The sequence below is a fragment of the Stegodyphus dumicola genome, chromosome X2 (genome assembly GCF_044657685.1).
Source record: "Stegodyphus dumicola isolate Sdum_Otavi_A_Nest chromosome X2, ASM4465768v1".
NCBI lineage: Eukaryota > Metazoa > Arthropoda > Arachnida > Araneae > Eresidae > Stegodyphus > Stegodyphus dumicola.
In genome coordinates this window covers 206,339,311-206,364,869 of record NC_140781.1, presented here as the reverse complement: position 1 = coordinate 206,364,869, position 25,559 = coordinate 206,339,311, and the positions used below count along the sequence as shown (strand labels likewise).

At 30.0% G+C, this 25,559-nt stretch overlaps 1 long non-coding RNA gene across 1 annotated transcript; it reads right to left on the bottom strand.

Annotated features, from left to right (window-relative positions):
- Window positions 1-4,182: 4,182 nt before the first annotated feature.
- LOC146993027 (uncharacterized) lies at window positions 4,183-21,000 on the bottom strand. The gene is made up of 8 exons (XR_015039069.1): window positions 20,888-21,000; window positions 18,494-18,611; window positions 16,106-16,223; window positions 13,718-13,835; window positions 11,331-11,448; window positions 8,948-9,065; window positions 6,567-6,684; window positions 4,183-4,296 (listed from the first exon to the last, which is right to left on the bottom strand). It is a non-coding gene; the product is annotated as an uncharacterized LOC146993027 (long non-coding RNA).
- Window positions 21,001-25,559: the final 4,559 nt, after the last annotated feature.

Genomic DNA, 25,559 nt, shown 5'->3' with positions numbered 1-25,559 from the left:
GTGACATAACAGATCAAAAAAGAGTAATAATCAAACTCGCAATATATTAACATTAAAATAGCTATACATATATATATTTTTATAGATTTTTTTTTAGAAAGGGCTCAAAAACACCATTCTAAAAACAGATTTCGAAGAACATCTTGGAAGCAAAAGTCATAAACCATAAAAGAAATATTTCATTCAGAATTTTAACGTAAGAACCGTTTCTATTTTTAAGTTCTTTACTTAGGTAAACTTATCCATGAGAGAGGAACGCTTAGTCCAATGTACAAGAAATTATCCTGAAATATTACGTCACTTTAATGAAATTATAGCAATATTTCACTCAGGGAAAGAACATATTGACTGGCTGCCCGGGTTCGCGCCCAGCTTTAATACAGCAAGCCAAAACACATCAAATGCCATTGAATGATACAGCATTTTGAAATGATGCAAAAAATTTAAATGCAATTTCCTGGAAGCACTATTGTAATTACCTACATACTAAAATTTTGAGCAAAAATTAAAGAAAACTAAGATACACTTTTTCTTTAGAAGGAATCAAAGTCATATACTAATGTACGGATGCTCAACGTATTGTACTATAAAACCTAAACATAGGAATGAAATTTTGTCAGCTATGTGAGATGTCCAATAAAGAGAAATTCCGTAAATTGTAGAATACAACCTACGTCTGAAAACATATGAACGGTAAAACATAATTCAAATACTTTACTTTTAGCACTGAAGCAGGTATTCTACATTAAACTGTCTTAATTCATATACAGGATTAGTAATATAATAGCTCAAAATATTGTAAGAACAAAACACGCATTACATAAACATTAAAAAAAAGTCTATATACATTTATTAGTGTTAAGAGGGTTTATTCTGAAATATTGTAAAGTCACTTTCAATCAAATGATAGAAATTTTCACTCAGGGAAGGGACATTCTGTCTGGCTGCCTAGGTTCCATCCCAACTTTTGTTACAAAAGTTTCATAGAAGAAATTTAAAAATCCAGAAACGAAACTTGTGAAGAAATTATTGAACATACCTTGTTCTATGATTTAGCCATTCTTACAGACATAATAACTAAATCTTAAACTTGAGGGGGTGGAGAGAACTAAAGTCTTTGAATTAAAGGTATTATAAATTCATTTTAAATCAAATTAATTTTGTGAAAATAATACACATATATAAGGAATATACATTTTTACCATAATGTAATGTACGTTTTGCCACTTTGAAAATCTCGAGAACTAAAGCGTGAAATATAAGAAAACTGAAACAAACATTTCGAAAATCTCATCGAGCTTAAGTTAGTTTCTAAATTAGATGTTTTGAGTGTATTTAAAATTAGGCCAACTACTTCATTCACTTCAAACCCATTACATAATACTAGTATTTAAGAAAAATGGTAAAAGATTGCAAATATGTTAAATAACAATGCTACTGATCTAGAAATGGAAGTAACTGATTTTCATCCTAATTAAGATCAAGAATATCACAAAATGCCATTTGAATAGTCCTAGATCAGAAAAATCATGACCTGTTAAACTTTTAGAATGATAAATTTCTGCTTTCGATTTACTAAAAAATGTGAAAGAGGATTTTCAACAACGAACTTGTTAAAAATCAATGTTCAGATACAGGATAACAAGCAAACATCCAAAGGACTGCATGGATTTAGCCATAACATCGCATGTATCAGAGGGAAAGAAAAACTCGCAGAAGAAATGCAGTGTACAAATTATAACATTCAAGCATTTCTAGTGGAAATAAAGTTAATATAAAACAAGAATTACCAGCCACAGATGTCTTTTTGCTCTGCACTATTTCTCCATTCTTTTCATCTTCGTTCTTTTTCTTTCATGATATCATGTTCTGCAATCCAAGAGTGCACAAAAATGATGACAAATTACACTAGAAGAGGCCAAGGGGGGGGAAGGAATCATTAGATTTTAACTACTTTAAAATTAAAGAATAATTATACACACACAGAAATATCTAATATTCTTTCTTAATATATATAACTTCAAAAGTAGCCTTCTTTGTTTTAAATTCCAGCAATGTGCTACATTGTTACTAAAATCACGACTAAAGTCGATAGAAAAGCAAATTATTTTCCTAATACGACAGAAGCACAGTAAGCGAAGGGGGATTTTAATGTATGGGTACAGCATGAACAATGAAAGAAAAAAAATTAGACAGTTATTACAGATACACAGAATAAAAGGGATAATGATCTTCGAGAAGAGTAAATAATTTCAGCGCTGGTAAAAAGATGGCACCAAAAGACAATAAGCAGATAATTTTAAATGACAAATAAACAAAATAAACTTTACTGTTAGCTTTGAAGCAGGTGTTATATATTAAACAGTCTTAATTCACACACAGAATTAGTGACATAACAGATCAAAAAAGAGTAATAATCAAACTCGCAATATATTAACATTAAAATAGCTATACATATATATATTTTTATAGATTTTTTTTTAGAAAGGGCTCAAAAACACCATTCTAAAAACAGATTTCGAAGAACATCTTGGAAGCAAAAGTCATAAACCATAAAAGAAATATTTCATTCAGAATTTTAACGTAAGAACCGTTTCTATTTTTAAGTTCTTTACTTAGGTAAACTTATCCATGAGAGAGGAACGCTTAGTCCAATGTACAAGAAATTATCCTGAAATATTACGTCACTTTAATGAAATTATAGCAATATTTCACTCAGGGAAAGAACATATTGACTGGCTGCCCGGGTTCGCGCCCAGCTTTAATACAGCAAGCCAAAACACATCAAATGCCATTGAATGATACAGCATTTTGAAATGATGCAAAAAATTTAAATGCAATTTCCTGGAAGCACTATTGTAATTACCTACATACTAAAATTTTGAGCAAAAATTAAAGAAAACTAAGATACACTTTTTCTTTAGAAGGAATCAAAGTCATATACTAATGTACGGATGCTCAACGTATTGTACTATAAAACCTAAACATAGGAATGAAATTTTGTCAGCTATGTGAGATGTCCAATAAAGAGAAATTCCGTAAATTGTAGAATACAACCTACGTCTGAAAACATATGAACGGTAAAACATAATTCAAATACTTTACTTTTAGCACTGAAGCAGGTATTCTACATTAAACTGTCTTAATTCATATACAGGATTAGTAATATAATAGCTCAAAATATTGTAAGAACAAAACACGCATTACATAAACATTAAAAAAAAAGTCTATATACATTTATTAGTGTTAAGAGGGTTTATTCTGAAATATTGTAAAGTCACTTTCAATCAAATGATAGAAATTTTCACTCAGGGAAGGGACATTCTGTCTGGCTGCCTAGGTTCCATCCCAACTTTTGTTACAAAAGTTTCATAGAAGAAATTTAAAAATCCAGAAACGAAACTTATGAAGAAATTATTGAACATACCTTGTTCTATTATTTAGCCATTCTTACAGACATAATAACTAAATCTTAAACTTGAGGGGGTGGAGAGAACTAAAGTCTTTGAATTAAAGGTATTATAAATTCATTTTAAATCAAATTAATTTTGTAAAAATAATACACAAATATAAGGAATATACATTTTTACCATAATGTAACGTACGTTTTGCCACTTTGAAAATCTCGAGAACTAAAGCGTGAAATATAAGAAAACTGAAACAAACATTTCGAAAATCTCATCGAGCTTAAGTTAGTTTCTAAATTAGATGTTTTGAGTGTATTTAAAATTAGGCCAACTACTTCATTCACTTCAAACCCATTACATAATACTAGTATTTAAGAAAAATGGTAAAAGATTGCAAATATGTTAAATAACAATGCTACTGATCTAGAAATGGAAGTAACTGATTTTCATCCTAATTAAGATCAAGAATATCACAAAATGCCATTTGAATAGTTCTAGATCAGAAAAATCATGACCTGTTAAACTTTTAGAATGATAAATTTCTGCTTTCGATTTACTAAAAAATGTGAAAGAGGATTTTCAACAACGAACTTGTTAAAAATCAATGTTCAGATACAGGATAACAAGCAAACATCCAAAGGACTGCATGGATTTAGCCATAACATCGCATGTATCAGAGGGAAAGAAAAACTCGCAGAAGAAATGCAGTGTACAAATTATAACATTCAAGCATTTCTAGTGGAAATAAAGTTAATATAAAACAAGAATTACCAGCCACAGATGTCTTTTTGCTCTGCACTATTTCTCCATTCTTTTCATCTTCGTTCTTTTTCTTTCATGATATCATGTTCTGCAATCCAAGAGTGCACAAAAATGATGACAAATTACACTAGAAGAGGCCAAGGGGGGGGAAGGAATCATTAGATTTTAACTACTTTAAAATTAAAGAATAATTATACACACACAGAAATATCTAATATTCTTTCTTAATATATATAACTTCAAAAGTAGCCTTCTTTGTTTTAAATTCCAGCAATGTGCTACATTGTTACTAAAATCACGACTAAAGTCGATAGAAAAGCAAATTATTTTCCTAATACGACAGAAGCACAGTAAGCGAAGGGGGATTTTAATGTATGGGTACAGCATGAACAATGAAAGAAAAAAAATTAGACAGTTATTACAGATACACAGAATAAAAGGGATAATGATCTTCGAGAAGAGTAAATAATTTCAGCGCTGGTAAAAAGATGGCACCAAAAGACAATAAGCAGATAATTTTAAATGACAAATAAACAAAATAAACTTTACTGTTAGCTTTGAAGCAGGTGTTATATATTAAACAGTCTTAATTCACACACAGAATTAGTGACATAACAGATCAAAAAAGAGTAATAATCAAACTCGCAATATATTAACATTAAAATAGCTATACATATATATATTTTTATAGATTTTTTTTTAGAAAGGGCTCAAAAACACCATTCTAAAAACAGATTTCGAAGAACATCTTGGAAGCAAAAGTCATAAACCATAAAAGAAATATTTCATTCAGAATTTTAACGTAAGAACCGTTTCTATTTTTAAGTTCTTTACTTAGGTAAACTTATCCATGAGAGAGGAACGCTTAGTCCAATGTACAAGAAATTATCCTGAAATATTACGTCACTTTAATGAAATTATAGCAATATTTCACTCAGGGAAAGAACATATTGACTGGCTGCCCGGGTTCGCGCCCAGCTTTAATACAGCAAGCCAAAACACATCAAATGCCATTGAATGATACAGCATTTTGAAATGATGCAAAAAATTTAAATGCAATTTCCTGGAAGCACTATTGTAATTACCTACATACTAAAATTTTGAGCAAAAATTAAAGAAAACTAAGTTACACTTTTTCTTTAGAAGGAATCAAAGTCATATACTAATGTACGGATGCTCAACGTATTGTACTATAAAACCTAAACATAGGAATGAAATTTTGTCAGCTATGTGAGATGTCCAATAAAGAGAAATTCCGTAAATTGTAGAATACAACCTACGTCTGAAAACATATGAACGGTAAAACATAATTCAAATACTTTACTTTTAGCACTGAAGCAGGTATTCTACATTAAACTGTCTTAATTCATATACAGGATTAGTAATATAATAGCTCAAAATATTGTAAGAACAAAACACGCATTACATAAACATTAAAAAAAAAGTCTATATACATTTATTAGTGTTAAGAGGGTTTATTCTGAAATATTGTAAAGTCACTTTCAATCAAATGATAGAAATTTTCACTCAGGGAAGGGACATTCTGTCTGGCTGCCTAGGTTCCATCCCAACTTTTGTTACAAAAGTTTCATAGAAGAAATTTAAAAATCCAGAAACGAAACTTATGAAGAAATTATTGAACATACCTTGTTCTATTATTTAGCCATTCTTACAGACATAATAACTAAATCTTAAACTTGAGGGGGTGGAGAGAACTAAAGTCTTTGAATTAAAGGTATTATAAATTCATTTTAAATCAAATTAATTTTGTAAAAATAATACACAAATATAAGGAATATACATTTTTACCATAATGTAACGTACGTTTTGCCACTTTGAAAATCTCGAGAACTAAAGCGTGAAATATAAGAAAACTGAAACAAACATTTCGAAAATCTCATCGAGCTTAAGTTAGTTTCTAAATTAGATGTTTTGAGTGTATTTAAAATTAGGCCAACTACTTCACTCACTTCAAACCCATTACATAATACTAGTATTTAAGAAAAATGGTAAAAGATTGCAAATATGTTAAATAACAATGCTACTGATCTAGAAATGGAAGTAACTGATTTTCATCCTAATTAAGATCAAGAATATCACAAAATGCCATTTGAATAGTCCTAGATCAGAAAAATCATGACCTGTTAAACTTTTAGAATGATAAATTTTTGCTTTCGATTTACTAAAAAATGTGAAAGAGGATTTTCAACAACGAACTTGTTAAAAATCAATGTTCAGATACAGGATAACAAGCAAACATCCAAAGGACTGCATGGATTTAGCCATAACATCGCATGTATCAGAGGGAAAGAAAAACTCGCAGAAGAAATGCAGTGTACAAATTATAACATTCAAGCATTTCTAGTGGAAATAAAGTTAATATAAAACAAGAATTACCAGCCACAGATGTCTTTTTGCTCTGCACTATTTCTCCATTCTTTTCATCTTCGTTCTTTTTCTTTCATGATATCATGTTCTGCAATCCAAGAGTGCACAAAAATGATAACAAATTACACTAGAAGAGGCCAAGGGGGGGGAAGGAATCATTAGATTTTAACTACTTTAAAATTAAAGAATAATTATACACACACAGAAATATCTAATATTCTTTCTTAATATATATAACTTCAAAAGTAGCCTTCTTTGTTTTAAATTCCAGCAATGTGCTACATTGTTACTAAAATCACGACTAAAGTCGATAGAAAAGCAAATTATTTTCCTAATACGACAGAAGCACAGTAAGCGAAGGGGGATTTTAATGTATGGGTACAGCATGAACAATGAAAGAAAAAAAATTAGACAGTTATTACAGATACACAGAATAAAAGGGATAATGATCTTCGAGAAGAGTAAATAATTTCAGCGCTGGTAAAAAGATGGCACCAAAAGACAATAAGCAGATAATTTTAAATGACAAATAAACAAAATAAACTTTACTGTTAGCTTTGAAGCAGGTGTTATATATTAAACAGTCTTAATTCACACACAGAATTAGTGACATAACAGATCAAAAAAGAGTAATAATCAAACTCGCAATATATTAACATTAAAATAGCTATACATATATATTTTTTTATAGATTTTTTTTTTAGAAAGGGCTCAAAAACACCATTCTAAAAACAGATTTCGAAGAACATCTTGGAAGCAAAAGTCATAAACCATAAAAGAAATATTTCATTCAGAATTTTAACGTAAGAACCGTTTCTATTTTTAAGTTCTTTACTTAGGTAAACTTATCCATGAGAGAGGAACGCTTAGTCCAATGTACAAGAAATTATCCTGAAATATTACGTCACTTTAATGAAATTATAGCAATATTTCACTCAGGGAAAGAACATATTGACTGGCTGCCCGGGTTCGCGCCCAGCTTTAATACAGCAAGCCAAAACACATCAAATGCCATTGAATGATACAGCATTTTGAAATGATGCAAAAAATTTAAATGCAATTTCCTGGAAGCACTATTGTAATTACCTACATACTAAAATTTTGAGCAAAAATTAAAGAAAACTAAGATACACTTTTTCTTTAGAAGGAATCAAAGTCATATACTAATGTACGGATGCTCAACGTATTGTACTATAAAACCTAAACATAGGAATGAAATTTTGTCAGCTATGTGAGATGTCCAATAAAGAGAAATTCCGTAAATTGTAGAATACAACCTACGTCTGAAAACATATGAACGGTAAAACATAATTCAAATACTTTACTTTTAGCACTGAAGCAGGTATTCTACATTAAACTGTCTTAATTCATATACAGGATTAGTAATATAATAGCTCAAAATATTGTAAGAACAAAACACGCATTACATAAACATTAAAAAAAAAGTCTATATACATTTATTAGTGTTAAGAGGGTTTATTCTGAAATATTGTAAAGTCACTTTCAATCAAATGATAGAAATTTTCACTCAGGGAAGGGACATTCTGTCTGGCTGCCTAGGTTCCATCCCAACTTTTGTTACAAAAGTTTCATAGAAGAAATTTAAAAATCCAGAAACGAAACTTATGAAGAAATTATTGAACATACCTTGTTCTATGATTTAGCCATTCTTACAGACATAATAACTAAATCTTAAACTTGAGGGGGTGGAGAGAACTAAAGTCTTTGAATTAAAGGTATTATAAATTCAGTTTAAATCAAATTAATTTTGTGAAAATAATACACAAATATAAGGAATATACATTTTTACCATGTACGTTTTGCCACTTTGAAAATCTCGAGAACTAAAGCGTGAAATATAAGAAAACTGAAACAAACATTTCGAAAATCTCATCGAGATTAAGTTAGTTTCTAAATTAGATGTTTTGAGTGTTTTTAAAATTAGGCCAACTACTTCACTCACTTCAAACCCATTACATAATACTAGTATTTAAGAAAAATGGTAAAAGATTGCAAATATGTTAAATAACAATGCTACTGATCTAGAAATGGAAGTAACTGATTTTCATCCTAATTAAGATCAAGAATATCACAAAATGCCATTTGAATAGTCCTAAATCAGAAAAATCATGACCTGTTAAACTTTTAGATCGATAAATTTCTGCTTTCGATTTACTAAAAAATGTGAAAGAAGATTTTCAACAACGAACTTGTTAAAAATCAATGTTCAGATACAGGATAACAAGCAAACATCCAAACGACTGCATGGATTTAGCCATAACATCGCATGTATCAGAGGGAAAGAAAAACTCGCAGAAGAAATGCAGTGTACAAATTATAACATTCAAGCATTTCTAGTGGAAATAAAGTTAATATAAAACAAGAATTACCAGCCACAGATGTCTTTTTGCTCTGCACTATTTCTCCATTCTTTTCATCTTCGTTCTTTTTCTTTCATGATATCATGTTCTGCAATCCAAGAGTGCACAAAAATGATGACAAATTACACTAGAAGAGGCCAAGGGGGGGGGAAGGAATCATTAGATTTTAACTACTTTAAAATTAAAGAATAATTATACACACACAGAAATATCTAATATTCTTTCTTAATATATATAACTTCAAAAGTAGCCTTCTTTGTTTTAAATTCCAGCAATGTGCTACATTGTTACTAAAATCACGACTAAAGTCGATAGAAAAGCAAATTATTTTCCTAATACGACAGAAGCACAGTAAGCGAAGGGGGATTTTAATGTATGGGTACAGCATGAACAATGAAAGAAAAAAAATTAGACAGTTATTACAGATACACAGAATAAAAGGGATAATGATCTTCGAGAAGAGTAAATAATTCCAGCGCTGGTAAAAAGATCGCACCAAAAGACAATAAGCAGGTAATTTTAAATGACAAATAAACAAAATAAACTTTACTGTTAGCTTTGAAGCAGGTGTTATATATTAAACAGTCTTAATTCACACACAGAATTAGTGACATAACAAATCAAAAAAGAGTAATAATCAAACTTGCAATATATTAACATTAAAATAGCTATACATATATATATTTTTATAGATTTTTTTTTTTTAGAAAGGGCTCAAAAACACCATTCTAAAAACAGATTTCGAAGAACATCTTGGAAGCAAAAGTCATAAACCATAAAAGAAATATTTCATTCAGAATTTTAACGTAAGAACCGTTTCTATTTTTAAGTTCTTTACTTAGGTAAACTTATCCATGAGAGAGGAACGCTTAGTCCAATGTACAAGAAATTATCCTGAAATATTACGTCACTTTAATGAAATTATAGCAATATTTCACTCAGGGAAAGAACATATTGACTGGCTGCCCGGGTTCGCGCCCAGCTTTAATACAGCAAGCCAAAACACATCAAATGCCATTGAATGATACAGCATTTTGAAATGATGCAAAAAATTTAAATGCAATTTCCTGGAAGCACTATTGTAATTACCTACATACTAAAATTTTGAGCAAAAATTAAAGAAAACTAAGATACACTTTTTCTTTAGAAGGAATCAAAGTCATATACTAATGTACGGATGCTCAACGTATTGTACTATAAAACCTAAACATAGGAATGAAATTTTGTCAGCTATGTGAGATGTCCAATAAAGAGAAATTCCGTAAATTGTAGAATACAACCTACGTCTGAAAACATATGAACGGTAAAACATAATTCAAATACTTTACTTTTAGCACTGAAGCAGGTATTCTACATTAAACTGTCTTAATTCATATACAGGATTAGTAATATAATAGCTCAAAGTATTGTAAGAACAAAACACGCATTACATAAACATTAAAAAAAAGTCTATATACATTTATTAGTGTTAAGAGGGTTTATTCTGAAATATTGTAAAGTCACTTTCAATCAAATGATAGAAATTTTCACTCAGGGAAGGGACATTCTGTCTGGCTGCCTAGGTTCCATCCCAACTTTTGTTACAAAAGTTTCATAGAAGAAATTTAAAAATCCAGAAACGAAACTTATGAAGAAATTATTGAACATACCTTGTTCTATGATTTAGCCATTCTTACAGACATAATAACTAAATCTTAAACTTGAGGGGGTGGAGAGAACTAAAGTCTTTGAATTAAAGGTATTATAAATTCAGTTTAAATCAAATTAATTTTGTGAAAATAATACACAAATATAAGGAATATACATTTTTACCATGTACGTTTTGCCACTTTGAAAATCTCGAGAACTAAAGCGTGAAATATAAGAAAACTGAAACAAACATTTCGAAAATCTCATCGAGATTAAGTTAGTTTCTAAATTAGATGTTTTGAGTGTATTTAAAATTAGGCCAACTACTTCACTCACTTCAAACCCATTACATAATACTAGTATTTAAGAAAAATGGTAAAAGATTGCAAATATGTTAAATAACAATGCTACTGATCTAGAAATGGAAGTAACTGATTTTCATCCTAATTAAGATCAAGAATATCACAAAATGCCATTTGAATAGTCCTAAATCAGAAAAATCATGACCTGTTAAACTTTTAGATCGATAAATTTTTGCTTTCGATTTACTAAAAAATGTGAAAGAAGATTTTCAACAACGAACTTGTTAAAAATCAATGTTCAGATACAGGATAACAAGCAAACATCCAAACGACTGCATGGATTTAGCCCTAACATCGCATGTATCAGAGGGAAAGAAAAACTCGCAGAAGAAATGCAGTGTACAAATTATAACATTCAAGCATTTCTAGTGGAAATAAAGTTAATATAAAACAAGAATTACCAGCCACAGATGTCTTTTTGCTCTGCACTATTTCTCCATTCTTTTCATCTTCGTTCTTTTTCTTTCATGATATCATGTTCTGCAATCCAAGAGTGCACAAAAATGATGACAAATTACACTAGAAGAGGCCGGGGGGGGAAGGAATCATTAGATTTTAACTACTTTAAAATTAAAGAATAATTATACACACACAGAAATGTCTAATATTCTTTCTTAATATATATAACTTCAAAAGTAGCCTTCTTTGTTTTAAATTCCAGCAATGTGCTACATTGTTACTAAAATCACGACTAAAGTCGATAGAAAAGCAAATTATTTTCCTAATACGACAGAAGCACAGTAAGCGAAGGGGGATTTTAATGTATGGGTACAACATGAACAATGAAAGAAAAAAAAATTAGACAGTTATTACAGATACACAGAATAAAATGGTTAATGATCTTCGAGAAGAGTAAATAATTTCAGCGCTGGTAAAAAGATGGCACCAAAAGACAATAAGCAGGTAATTTTAAATGACAAATAAACAAAATAAACTTTACTGTTAGCTTTGAAGCAGGTGTTATATATTAAACAGTCTTAATTCACACACAGAATTAGTGACATAACAGATCAAAAAAGAGTAATAATCAAACTCGCAATATATTAACATTAAAATAGCTATACATATATATATTTTTATAGATTTTTTTTTTAGAAAGGGCTCAAAAACACCATTCTAAAAACAGATTTCGAAGAACATCTTGGAAGCAAAAGTCATAAACCATAAAAGAAATATTTCATTCAGAATTTTAACGTAAGAACCGTTTCTATTTTTAAGTTCTTTACTTAGGTAAACTTATCCATGAGAGAGGAACGCTTAGTCCAATGTACAAGAAATTATCCTGAAATATTACGTCACTTTAATGAAATTATAGCAATATTTCACTCAGGGAAAGAACATATTGACTGGCCGCCCGGGTTCGAGCCCAGCTTTAATACAGCAAGCCAAAACACATCAAATGCCATTGAATGATACAGCATTTTGAAATGATGCAAAAAATTTAAATGCAATTTCCTGGAAGCACTATTGTAATTACCTACATACTAAAATTTTGAGCAAAAATTAAAGAAAACTAAGATACACTTTTTCTGTAGAAGGAATCAAAGTCATATACTAATGTACGGATGCTCAACGTATTGTACTATAAAACCTAAACATAGGAATGAAATTTTGTCAGCTATGTGAGATGTCCAATAAAGAGAAATTCCGTAAATTGTAGAATACAACCTACGTCTGAAAACATATGAACGGTAAAACATAATTCAAATACTTTACTTTTAGCACTGAAGCAGGTATTCTACATTAAACTGTCTTAATTCATATACAGGATTAGTAATATAATAGCTCAAAATATTGTAAGAACAAAACACGCATTACATAAACATTAAAAAAAAGTCTATATACATTTATTAGTGTTAAGAGGGTTTATTCTGAAATATTGTAAAGTCACTTTCAATCAAATGATAGAAATTTTCACTCAGGGAAGGGACATTCTGTCTGGCTGCCTAGGTTCCATCCCAACTTTTGTTACAAAAGTTTCATAGAAGAAATTTAAAAATCCAGAAACGAAACTTATGAAGAAATTATTGAACATACCTTGTTCTATGATTTAGCCATTCTTACAGACATAATAACTAAATCTTAAACTTGAGGGGGTGGAGAGAACTAAAGTCTTTGAATTAAAGGTATTATAAATTCAGTTTAAATCAAATTAATTTTGTGAAAATAATACACAAATATAAGGAATATACATTTTTACCATAATGTAATGTACGTTTTGCCACTTTGAAAATCTCGAGAACTAAAGCGTGAAATATAAGAAAACTGAAACAAACATTTCGAAAATCTCATCGAGATTAAGTTAGTTTCTAAATTAGATGTTTTGAGTGTATTTAAAATTAGGCCAACTACTTCACTCACTTCAAACCCATTACATAATACTAGTATTTAAGAAAAATGGTAAAAGATTGCAAATATGTTAAATAACAATGCTACTGATCTAGAAATGGAAGTAACTGATTTTCATCCTAATTAAGATCAAGAATATCACAAAATGCCATTTGAATAGTCCTAAATCAGAAAAATCATGACCTGTTAAACTTTTAGATCGATAAATTTCTGCTTTCGATTTACTAAAAAATGTGAAAGAAGATTTTCAACAACGAACTTGTTAAAAATCAATGTTCAGATACAGGATAACAAGCAAACATCCAAACGACTGCATGGATTTAGCCATAACATCGCATGTATCAGAGGAAAAGAAAAACTCGCAGAAGAAATGCAGTGTACAAATTATAACATTCAAGCATTTCTAGTGGAAATAAAGTTAATATAAAACAAGAATTACCAGCCACAGATGTCTTTTTGCTCTGCACTATTTCTCCATTCTTTTCATCTTCGTTCTTTTTCTTTCATGATATCATGTTCTGCAATCCAAGAGTGCACAAAAATGATGACAAATTACACTAGAAGAGGCCGGGGGGGAAGGAATCATTAGATTTTAACTACTTTAAAATTAAAGAATAATTATACACACACAGAAATGTCTAATATTCTTTCTTAATATATATAACTTCAAAAGTAGCCTTCTTTGTTTTAAATTCCAGCAATGTGCTACATTGTTACTAAAATCACGACTAAAGTCGATATAAAAGCAAATTATTTTCCTAATACGACAGAAGCACAGTAAGCGAAGGGGGATTTTAATGTATGGGTACAACATGAACAATGAAAGAAAAAAAAATTAGACAGTTATTACAGATACACAGAATAAAATGGATAATGATCTTCGAGAAGAGTAAATAATTTCAGCGCTGGTAAAAAGATGGCACCAAAAGACAATAAGCAGGTAATTTTAAATGACAAATAAACAAAATAAACTTTACTGTTAGCTTTGAAGCAGGTGTTATATATTAAACAGTCTTAATTCACACACAGAATTAGTGACATAACAGATCAAAAAAGAGTAATAATCAAACTCGCAATATATTAACATTAAAATAGCTATACATATATATATTTTTATAGATTTTTTTTTTAGAAAGGGCTCAAAAACACCATTCTAAAAACAGATTTCGAAGAACATCTTGGAAGCAAAAGTCATAAACCATAAAAGAAATATTTCATTCAGAATTTTAACGTAAGAACCGTTTCTATTTTTAAGTTCTTTACTTAGGTAAACTTATCCATTAGAGAGGAACGCTTAGTCCAATGTACAAGAAATTATCCTGAAATATTACGTCACTTTAATGAAATTATAGCAATATTTCACTCAGGGAAAGAACATATTGACTGGCTGCCCGGGTTCGCGCCCAGCTTTAATACAGCAAGCCAAAACACATCAAATGCCATTGAATGATACAGCATTTTGAAATGATGCAAAAAATTTAAATGCAATTTCCTGGAAGCACTATTGTAATTACCTACATACTAAAATTTTGAGCAAAAATTAAAGAAAACTAAGATACACTTTTTCTTTAGAAGGAATCAAAGTCATATACTAATGTACGGATGCTCAACGTATTGTACTATAAAACCTAAACATAGGAATGAAATTTTGTCAGCTATGTGAGATGTCCAATAAAGAGAAATTCCGTAAATTGTAGAATACAACCTAAGTCTGAAAACATATGAACGGTAAAACATAATTCAAATACTTTACTTTTAGCACTGAAGCAGGTATTCTACATTAAACTGTCTTAATTCATATACAGGATTAGTAATATAATAGCTCAAAGTATTGTAAGAACAAAACACGCATTACATAAACATTAAAAAAAAAAGTCTATATACATTTATTAGTGTTAAGAGGGTTTATTCTGAAATATTGTAAAGTCACTTTCAATCAAATGATAGAAATTTTCACTCAGGGAAGGGACATTCTGTCTGGCTGCCTAGGTTCCATCCCAACTTTTGTTACAAAAGTTTCATAGAAGAAATTTAAAAATCCAGAAACGAAACTTATGAAGAAATTATTGAACATACCTTGTTCTATGATTTAGCCATTCTTACAGACATAATAACTAAATCTTAAACTTGAGGGGGTGGAGAGAACTAAAGTCTTTGAATTAAAGGTATTATAAATTCAGTTTAAATCAAATTAATTTTGTGAAAATAATACACAAATATAAGGAATATGCATTTTTACCATAATGTAATGTACGTTTTGCCACTTTGAAAATCTCGAGAACTAAAGCGTGAAATATAAGAAAACTGAAACAAACATTTCGAAAATCTCATCGAGCTTAAGTTAGTTTCTAAATTAGATGTTTTGAGTGTATTTAAAATTAGGCCAACTACTTCACTCACTTCAAACCCATTACATAATACTAGTATTTAAGAAAAATGGTAAAAGATTGCAAATATTTTAAATAACAATGCTACTGATCTAGAAATGGAAGTAACTGATTTTCATCCTAATTAAGATCAAGAATATCACAAAATGCCATTTGAATAGTCCTAAATCAGAAAAATCATGACCTGTTAAACTTTTAGATCGATAAATTTCTGCTTTCGATTTACTAAAAAATGTGAAAGAAGATTTTCAACAACGAACTTGTTAAAAATCAATGTTCAGATACAGGATAACAAGCAAACATCCAAACGACTGCATGGATTTAGCCATAACATCGCATGTATCAGAGGGAAAGAAAAACTCGCAGAAGAAATGCAGTGTACAAATTATAACATTCAAGCATTTCTAGTGGAAATAAAGTTAATATAAAACAAGAATTACCAGCCACAGATGTCTTTTTGCTCTGCACTATTTCTCCATTCTTTTCATCTTCGTTCTTTTTCTTTCATGATATCATGTTCTGCAATCCAAGAGTGCACAAAAATGATGACAAATTACACTAGAATAGGCCGGGGGGGGGAAGGAATCATTAGATTTTAACTACTTTAAAATTAAAGAATAATTATACACACACAGAAATGTCTAATATTCTTTCTTAATATATATAACTTCAAAAGTAGCCTTCTTTGTTTTAAATTCCAGCAATGTGCTACATTGTTACTAAAATCACGACTAAAGTCGATATAAAAGCAAATTATTTTCCTAATACGACAGAAGCACAGTAAGCGAAGGGGGATTTTAATGTATGGGTACAACATGAACAATGAAAGAAAAAAAAATTAGACAGTTATTACAGATACACAGAATAAAATGGATAATGATCTTCGAGAAGAGTAAATAATTTCAGCGCTGGTAAAAAGATGGCACCAAAAGACAATAAGCAGGTAATTTTAAATGACAAATAAACAAAATAAACTTTACTGTTAGCTTTGAAGCAGGTGTTATATATTAAACAGTCTTACTTCACACACAGAATTAGTGACATAACAGATCAAAAAAGAGTAATAATCAAACTCGCAATATATTAACATTAAAATAGCTATACATATATATATTTTTATAGATTTTTTTTTAGAAAGGCCTCAAAAACACCATCCTAAAAACAGATTTCGAAGAACATCTTGGAAGCAAAAGTCATAAACCATAAAAGAAATATTTCATTCAGAATTTTAACGTAAGAACCGTTTCTATTTTTAAGTTCTTTACTTAGGTAAACTTATCCATGAGAGAGGAACGCTTAGTCCAATGTACAAGAAATTATCCTGAAATATTACGTCACTTTAATGAAATTATAGCAATATTTCACTCAGGGAAAGAACATATTGACTGGCCGCCCGGGTTCGAGCCCAGCTTTAATACAGCAAGCCAAAACACATCAAATGCCATTGAATGATACAGCATTTTGAAATGATGCAAAAAATTTAAATGCAATTTCCTGGAAGCACGATTGTAATTACCTACATACTAAAATTTTGAGCAAAAATTAAAGAAAACTAAGATACACTTTTTCTTTAGAAGGAATCAAAGTCATATACTAATGTACGGATGCTCAACGTATTGTACTATAAAACCTAAACATAGGAATGAAATTTTGTCAGCTATGTGAGATGTCCAATAAAGAGAAATTCCGTAAATTGTAGAATACAACCTACGTCTGAAAACATATGAACGGTAAAACATAATTCAAATACTTTACTTTTAGCACTGAAGCAGGTATTCTACATTAAACTGTCTTAATTCATATACAGGATTAGTAATATAATAGCTCAAAATATTGTAAGAACAAAACACGCATTACATAAACATTAAAAAAAAAGTCTATATACATTTATTAGTGTTAAGAGGGTTTATTCTGAAATATTGTAAAGTCACTTTCAATCAAATGATAGAAATTTTCACTCAGGGAAGGGACATTCTGTCTGGCTGCCTAGGTTCCATCCCAACTTTTGTTACAAAAGTTTCATAGAAGAAATTTAAAAATCCAGAAACGAAACTTATGAAGAAATTATTGAACATACCTTGTTCTATGATTTAGCCATTCTTACAGACATAATAACTAAATCCTAAACTTGAGGGGGTGGAGAGAACTAAAGTCTTTGAATTAAAGGTATTATAAATTCATTTTAAATCAAATTAATTTTGTGAAAATAATACGCAAATATAAGGAATATACATTTTTACCATAATGTAATCTACGTTTTGCCACTTTGAAAATCTCGAGAACTAAAGCGTGAAATATTAGAAAACTGAAACAAACATTTCGAAAATCTCATCGAGCTTAAGTTAGTTTCTAAATTAGATGTTTTGAGTGTATTTAAAATTAGGCCAACTACTTCATTCACTTCAAACCCATTACATAATACTAGTATTTAAGAAAAATGGTAAAAGATTGCAAATATGTTAAATAACAATGCTACTGATCTAGAAATGGAAGTAACTGATTTTCATCCTAATTAAGATCAAGAATATCACAAAATGCCATTTGAATAGTCCTAGATCAGAAAAATCATAACCTGTTAAACTTTTAGAATGATAAATTTCTGCTTTCGATTTACTAAAAAATGTGAAAGAGGATTTTCAACAACGAACTTTTTAAAAATCAATGTTCAGATACAGGATAACAAGCAAATATCCAAACGACTGCATGGACTTAGCCATAACATCGCATGTATCAGAGGGAAAGAAAAACTCGCAGAAGAAATGCAGTGTACAAATTATAACATTCAAGCATTTCTAGTGGAAATAAAGTTAATATAAAACAAGAATTACCAGCCACAGATGTCTCTTTGCTCTGCACTATTTCTCCATTCTTTTCATCTTCGTTCTTTTTCTTTCATGATATCATGTTCTGCAATCCAAGAGTGCACAAAAATGATGACAAATTACACTAGAAGAGGCCAAGGGGGGGGGGGGAAGGAATCATTAGATTTTAACTACTTTAAAATTAAAGAATAATTATACACACACAGAAATATCTAATATTCTTTCTTAATATATATAACTTCAAAAGTAGCCTTCTTTGTTTTAAATTCCAGCAATGTGCTACATTGTTACTAAAATCACGACTAAAGTCGATAGAAAAGCAAATTATTTTCCTAATACGACAGAAGCACAGTAAGCGAAGGGGGATTTTAATGTATGGGTACAGCATGAACAATGAAAGAAAAAAAATTAGACAGTTATTACAGATACACAGAATAAAAGGGATAATGATCTTCGAGAAGAGTAAATAATTCCAGCGCTGGTAAAAAGATCGCACCAAAAGACAATAAGCAGGTAATTTTAAATGACAAATAAACAAAATAAACTTTACTGTTAGCTTTGAAGCAGGTGTTATATATTAAACAGTCTTAATTCACACACAGATTTAGTGACATAACAGATCAAAAAAGAGTAATAATCAAACTTGCAATATATTAACATTAAAATAGCTATACATATATATATTTTTATAGATTTTTTTTTTTAGAAAGGGCTCAAAAATACCATTCTAAAAACAGATTTCGAAGAACATCTTGGAAGCAAAAGTCATAAACCATAAAAGAAATATTTCATTCAGAATTTTAACGTAAGAACCGTTTCTATTTTTAAGTTCTTTACTTAGGTAAACTTATCCATGAGAGAGGAACGCTTAGTCCAATGTACAAGAAATTATCCTGAAATATTACGTCACTTTAATGAAATTATAGCAATATTTCACTCAGGGAAAGAACATATTGACTGGCTGCCCGGGTTCGCGCCCAGCTTTAATACAGCAAGCCAAAACACATCAAATGCCATTGAATGATACAGCATTTTGAAATGATGCAAAAAATTTAAATGCAATTTCCTGGAAGCACTATTGTAATTACCTACATACTAAAATTTTGAGCAAAAATTAAAGAAAACTAAGATACACTTTTTCTTTAGAAGGAATCAAAGTCATATACTAATGTACGGATGCTCAACGTATTGTACTATAAAACCTAAACATAGGAATGAAATTTTGTCAGCTATGTGAGATGTCCAATAAAGAGAAATTCCGTAAATTGTAGAATACAACCTACGTCTGAAAACATATGAACGGTAAAACATAATTCAAATACTTTACTTTTAGCACTGAAGCAGGTATTCTACATTAAACTGTCTTAATTCATATACAGGATTAGTAATATAATAGCTCAAAATATTGTAAGAACAAAACACGCATTACATAAACATTAAAAAAAAAGTCTATATACATTTATTAGTGTTAAGAGGGTTTATTCTGAAATATTGTAAAGTCACTTTCAATCAAATGATAGAAATTTTCACTCAGGGAAGGGACATTCTGTCTGGCTGCCTAGGTTCCATCCCAACTTTTGTTACAAAAGTTTCATAGAAGAAATTTAAAAATCCAGAAACGAAACTTATGAAGAAATTATTGAACATACCTTGTTCTATGATTTAGCCATTCTTACAGACATAATAACTAAATCCTAAACTTGAGGGGGTGGAGAGAACTAAAGTCTTTGAATTAAAGGTATTATAAATTCATTTTAAATCAAATTAATTTTGTGAAAATAATACGCAAATATAAGGAATATACATTTTTACCATAATGTAATCTACGTTTTGCCACTTTGAAAATCTCGAGAACTAAAGCGTGAAATATTAGAAAACTGAAACAAACATTTCGAAAATCTCATCGAGCTTAAGTTAGTTTCTAAATTAGATGTTTTGAGTGTATTTAAAATTAGGCCAACTACTTCATTCACTTCAAACCCATTACATAATACTAGTATTTAAGAAAAATGGTAAAAGATTGCAAATATGTTAAATAACAATGCTACTGATCTAGAAATGGAAGTAACTGATTTTCATCCTAATTAAGATCAAGAATATCACAAAATGCCATTTGAATAGTCCTAGATCAGAAAAATCATGACCTGTTAAACTTTTAGAATGATAAATTTCTGCTTTCGATTTACTAAAAAATGTGAAAGAGGATTTTCAACAACGAACTTGTTAAAAATCAATGTTCAGATACAGGATAACAAGCAAATATCCAAACGACTGCATGGATTTAGCCATAACATCGCATGTATCAGAGGGAAAGAAAAACTCGCAGAAGAAATGCAGTGTACAAATTATAACATTCAAGCATTTCTAGTGGAAATAAAGTTAATATAAAACAAGAATTACCAGCCACAGATGTCTCTTTGCTCTGCACTATTTCTCCATTCTTTTCATCTTCGTTCTTTTTCTTTCATGATATCATGTTCTGCAATCCAAGAGTGCACAAAAATGATGACAAATTACACTAGAAGAGGCCAAGGGGGGGGGAAGGAATCATTAGATTTTAACTACTTTAAAATTAAAGAATAATTATACACACACAGAAATATCTAATATTCTTTCTTAATATATATAACTTCAAAAGTAGCCTTCTTTGTTTTAAATTCCAGCAATGTGCTACATTGTTACTAAAATCACGACTAAAGTCGATAGAAAAGCAAATTATTTTCCTAATACGACAGAAGCACAGTAAGCGAAGGGGGATTTTAATGTATGGGTACAGCATGAACAATGAAAGAAAAAAAATTAGACAGTTATTACAGATACACAGAATAAAAGGGATAATGATCTTCGAGAAGAGTAAATAATTCCAGCGCTGGTAAAAAGATCGCACCAAAAGACAATAAGCAGGTAATTTTAAATGACAAATAAACAAAATAAACTTTACTGTTAGCTTTGAAGCAGGTGTTATATATTAAACAGTCTTAATTCACACACAGAATTAGTGACATAACAGATCAAAAAAGAGTAATAATCAAACTTGCAATATATTAACATTAAAATAGCTATACATATATATATTTTTATAGATTTTTTTTTTTTAGAAAGGGCTCAAAAACACCATTCTAAAAACAGATTTCGAAGAACATCTTGGAAGCAAAAGTCATAAACCATAAAAGAAATATTTCATTCAGAATTTTAACGTAAGAACCGTTTCTATTTTTAAGTTCTTTACTTAGGTAAACTTATCCATGAGAGAGGAACGCTTAGTCCAATGTACAAGAAATTATCCTGAAATATTACGTCACTTTAATGAAATTATAGCAATATTTCACTCAGGGAAAGAACATATTGACTGGCTGCCCGGGTTCGCGCCCAGCTTTAATACAGCAAGCCAAAACACATCAAATGCCATTGAATGATACAGCATTTTGAAATGATGCAAAAAATTTAAATGCAATTTCCTGGAAGCACTATTGTAATTACCTACATACTAAAATTTTGAGCAAAAATTAAAGAAAACTAAGATACACTTTTTCTTTAGAAGGAATCAAAGTCATATACTAATGTACGGATGCTCAACGTATTGTACTATAAAACCTAAACATAGGAATGAAATTTTGTCAGCTATGTGAGATGTCCAATAAAGAGAAATTCCGTAAATTGTAGAATACAACCTACGTCTGAAAACATATGAACGGTAAAACATAATTCAAATACTTTACTTTTAGCACTGAAGCAGGTATTCTACATTAAACTGTCTTAATTCATATACAGGATTAGTAATATAATAGCTCAAAATATTGTAAGAACAAAACACGCATTACATAAACATTAAAAAAAAAGTCTATATACATTTATTAGTGTTAAGAGGGTTTATTCTGAAATATTGTAAAGTCACTTTCAATCAAATGATAGAAATTTTCACTCAGGGAAGGGACATTCTGTCTGGCAGCCTAGGTTCCATCCCAACTTTTGTTACAAAAGTTTCATAGAAGAAATTTAAAAATCCAGAAACGAAACTTATGAAGAAATTATTGAACATACCTTGTTCTATGATTTAGCCATTCTTACAGACATAATAACTAAATCCTAAACTTGAGGGGGTGGAGAGAACTAAAGTCTTTGAATTAAAGGTATTATAAATTCATTTTAAATCAAATTAATTTTGTGAAAATAATACACAAATATAAGGAATATACATTTTTACCATAATGTAATCTACGTTTTGCCACTTTGAAAATCTCGAGAACTAAAGCGTGAAATATTAGAAAACTGAAACAAACATTTCGAAAATCTCATCGAGCTTAAGTTAGTTTCTAAATTAGATGTTTTGAGTGTATTTAAAATTAGGCCAACTACTTCATTCACTTCAAACCCATTACATAATACTAGTATTTAAGAAAAATGGTAAAAGATTGCAAATATGTTAAATAACAATGCTACTGATCTAGAAATGGAAGTAACTGATTTTCATCCTAATTAAGATCAAGAATATCACAAAATGCCATTTGAATAGTCCTAGATCAGAAAAATCATGACCTGTTAAACTTTTAGAATGATAAATTTCTGCTTTCGATTTACTAGGACATGAGGACAGGACATGAGGAAGCCACTTGCCCAGTTCCCATATTATTTCAAGTCTATAAAGATATGGTCGAATGGTTTCGTCAGATACTACAAACCTGTATTCAAGTTCCTGGGCATTTTTAATTGGCATTCTGCTTGATTTCCTCCTCCAGCTGGACTTTACCGAAGGCGAATGGACGACCAGCGCAAAATTTGTCTTCAAGACTCTCGTCTCCGGATGAAAATCAACTGAATCCCTTTTGAGCAGTCTATTCTCTCACTGATGTCTCTCCAAGCACACAGCATATTCTTTTAACGGCCTTTGCAGCTTTATTTCCTAATTTGTACTTGTAAAGCAAAATAGGCTTCAAAATCTCCTTTCCCACCGACGTATTTTTTCGAAGACTGAAATACCTACAAAACCGATAGCGAAACGTTCGATACACTGAATCTCTACTAAATAAGATTTGAAAGGAATATAAACGTATGACGTCATCAGAATCAGTTTGATCACACTAAGCACCGCAAGTAACTGTTCTTAAAAACCGCACGAACTTTCTTAGTTACTTGCTATAATTTGTAAATAGTATGTAAACAAAAACATTAAGTTCCTTCACTTACATTCAATAAGCACTTATTTTTCCTATTCAAAAGGCAATGCAGTTGTCTGGATTAGTTGTCATATTAAATTCGAATGTTATAACTTTATATTTCTCTAGAAATGTTACACATGAAATAATTTATTTATAAATTATTGATAGTGTGTTTTTCTTATTCATTTGTTTTTCCTTCAGTTACAAGTTCTACATTCCAAGAATTTAAAATAAAAACTGAAAATTGAGATCTCTTATCATTTTGCTAAAACTGCCCATCTGTTAAGAGATTCAGTTTTAGTTTATATTTAAATACGTTAAAGGATTAGGCAATATTTTTATTAGTTAATTCAGACATCCATGTCCAGATTTTTACTGTATTTCGGGAAATAATCCCACAAAATAATATATATAATTATTCTAGCAATAGTTTTTATTTTATTCGATATCTAATATACGTATAAAACTATTTATAATTTAACGAAAGCAGTATAAATAATTCATGGCTATAAACGGACAATAACTTAACTGTTAAAAATTTTTTTAAATAAGTACTATTCTATAATTTGAGTCCTAGATTTTAAGTTTATAAATTTTCACACCCAATGATTGGCTTCTCAATCTTTTCTATGAATAAACATTAAAAAATTTTAAATCTAGATCGTTGCATGACGGTAGGAAGAAAAATCTATTGAGATGATCTAGTTATTAATTTTCAAATATAAAACTCAGAACTTACGTAGAAATAAATTATATTAAATTGTATTTTACTTGATGTAAATTTTTCACTCTAAACTCATAGCACGTTCGGAACTTGAATATTAACGCAACCACCTTGGCGCAATTTGGAGATTTTTTTTACACATAAGAAAGTAACACACATGGGGTGAAAGTTCGTGGTTTTCACACCTTATTTATAGAAAAATTCGAAAAAAATCCATAATGATCATAAATCGGTAAACATTATCAATGTATACATTATCATTATCTTCTACATTACATTATCTTTGAGATACATTATCATATATAAAAGTTAAAAATATATTTACGGGTGCCCCTTAGCGATAATTGGCGATTTTTGGCGGAACATGGACACCGAGTTTGTGCAATTCTTGGACGACTTGTTATTTTGGATTTGTATAGCGGCAATTTTTGCCCCAAAAATCGCTGCTACACAAATCCAAAATAACAAGTCGAAGAATTGCACAAACTTGGTATCCATGTACAAATCAACCTATTTTCACTGAAAAAACATCAGAGCATTGCGCACCCGTTGACTTTGTCTATGTACACATCGATTTATATTCACTTAAAAAGTCAAAGGGCCAGCCAACAAAAAATATATAATCTCAATAAACTACATTTATTTTAAATCAAACAATGAAATAACATAAAAAAGGAAATTCATCTTAGCACTACATGAAGGAAATATCCACTTACCTTATTTACGTGTCTTCTGCCAAACAAAATTCCTTAACAGCAACCAAAAACTTCTTAAAATTATCTGAACTAGAATCCGTGTACTGGCTAAAAAAATATCACTAGTAAATTAAACGAGATTCTTGCACGAAGAACATGTTGTTCAGTTTTTTCCTTATTTTTTTATTCACATCACATACAAAAACATATTATACTGAAAAATCCAAGTGCAATTAATCCGAGAAACAAGAAATAAAAAGCTAGCCTAGTAAAGCCAAAAAGTACGTTACATAGAATTCTAAAGATTCGTTTACATAAACATTTACGTCAAGGCTTGCCGGGAAAGAATTCAGACGACCGTTAATCACGCCGTCTGATTACATGATCACTTTATTTTTAACAACTTCCCCCCCTCATGAACCACAGGCGTTCATCGAACTTGTATATAAACAGTATACACGCGTACAACAAAAACACTCGAGTTCCAGACACAAGAG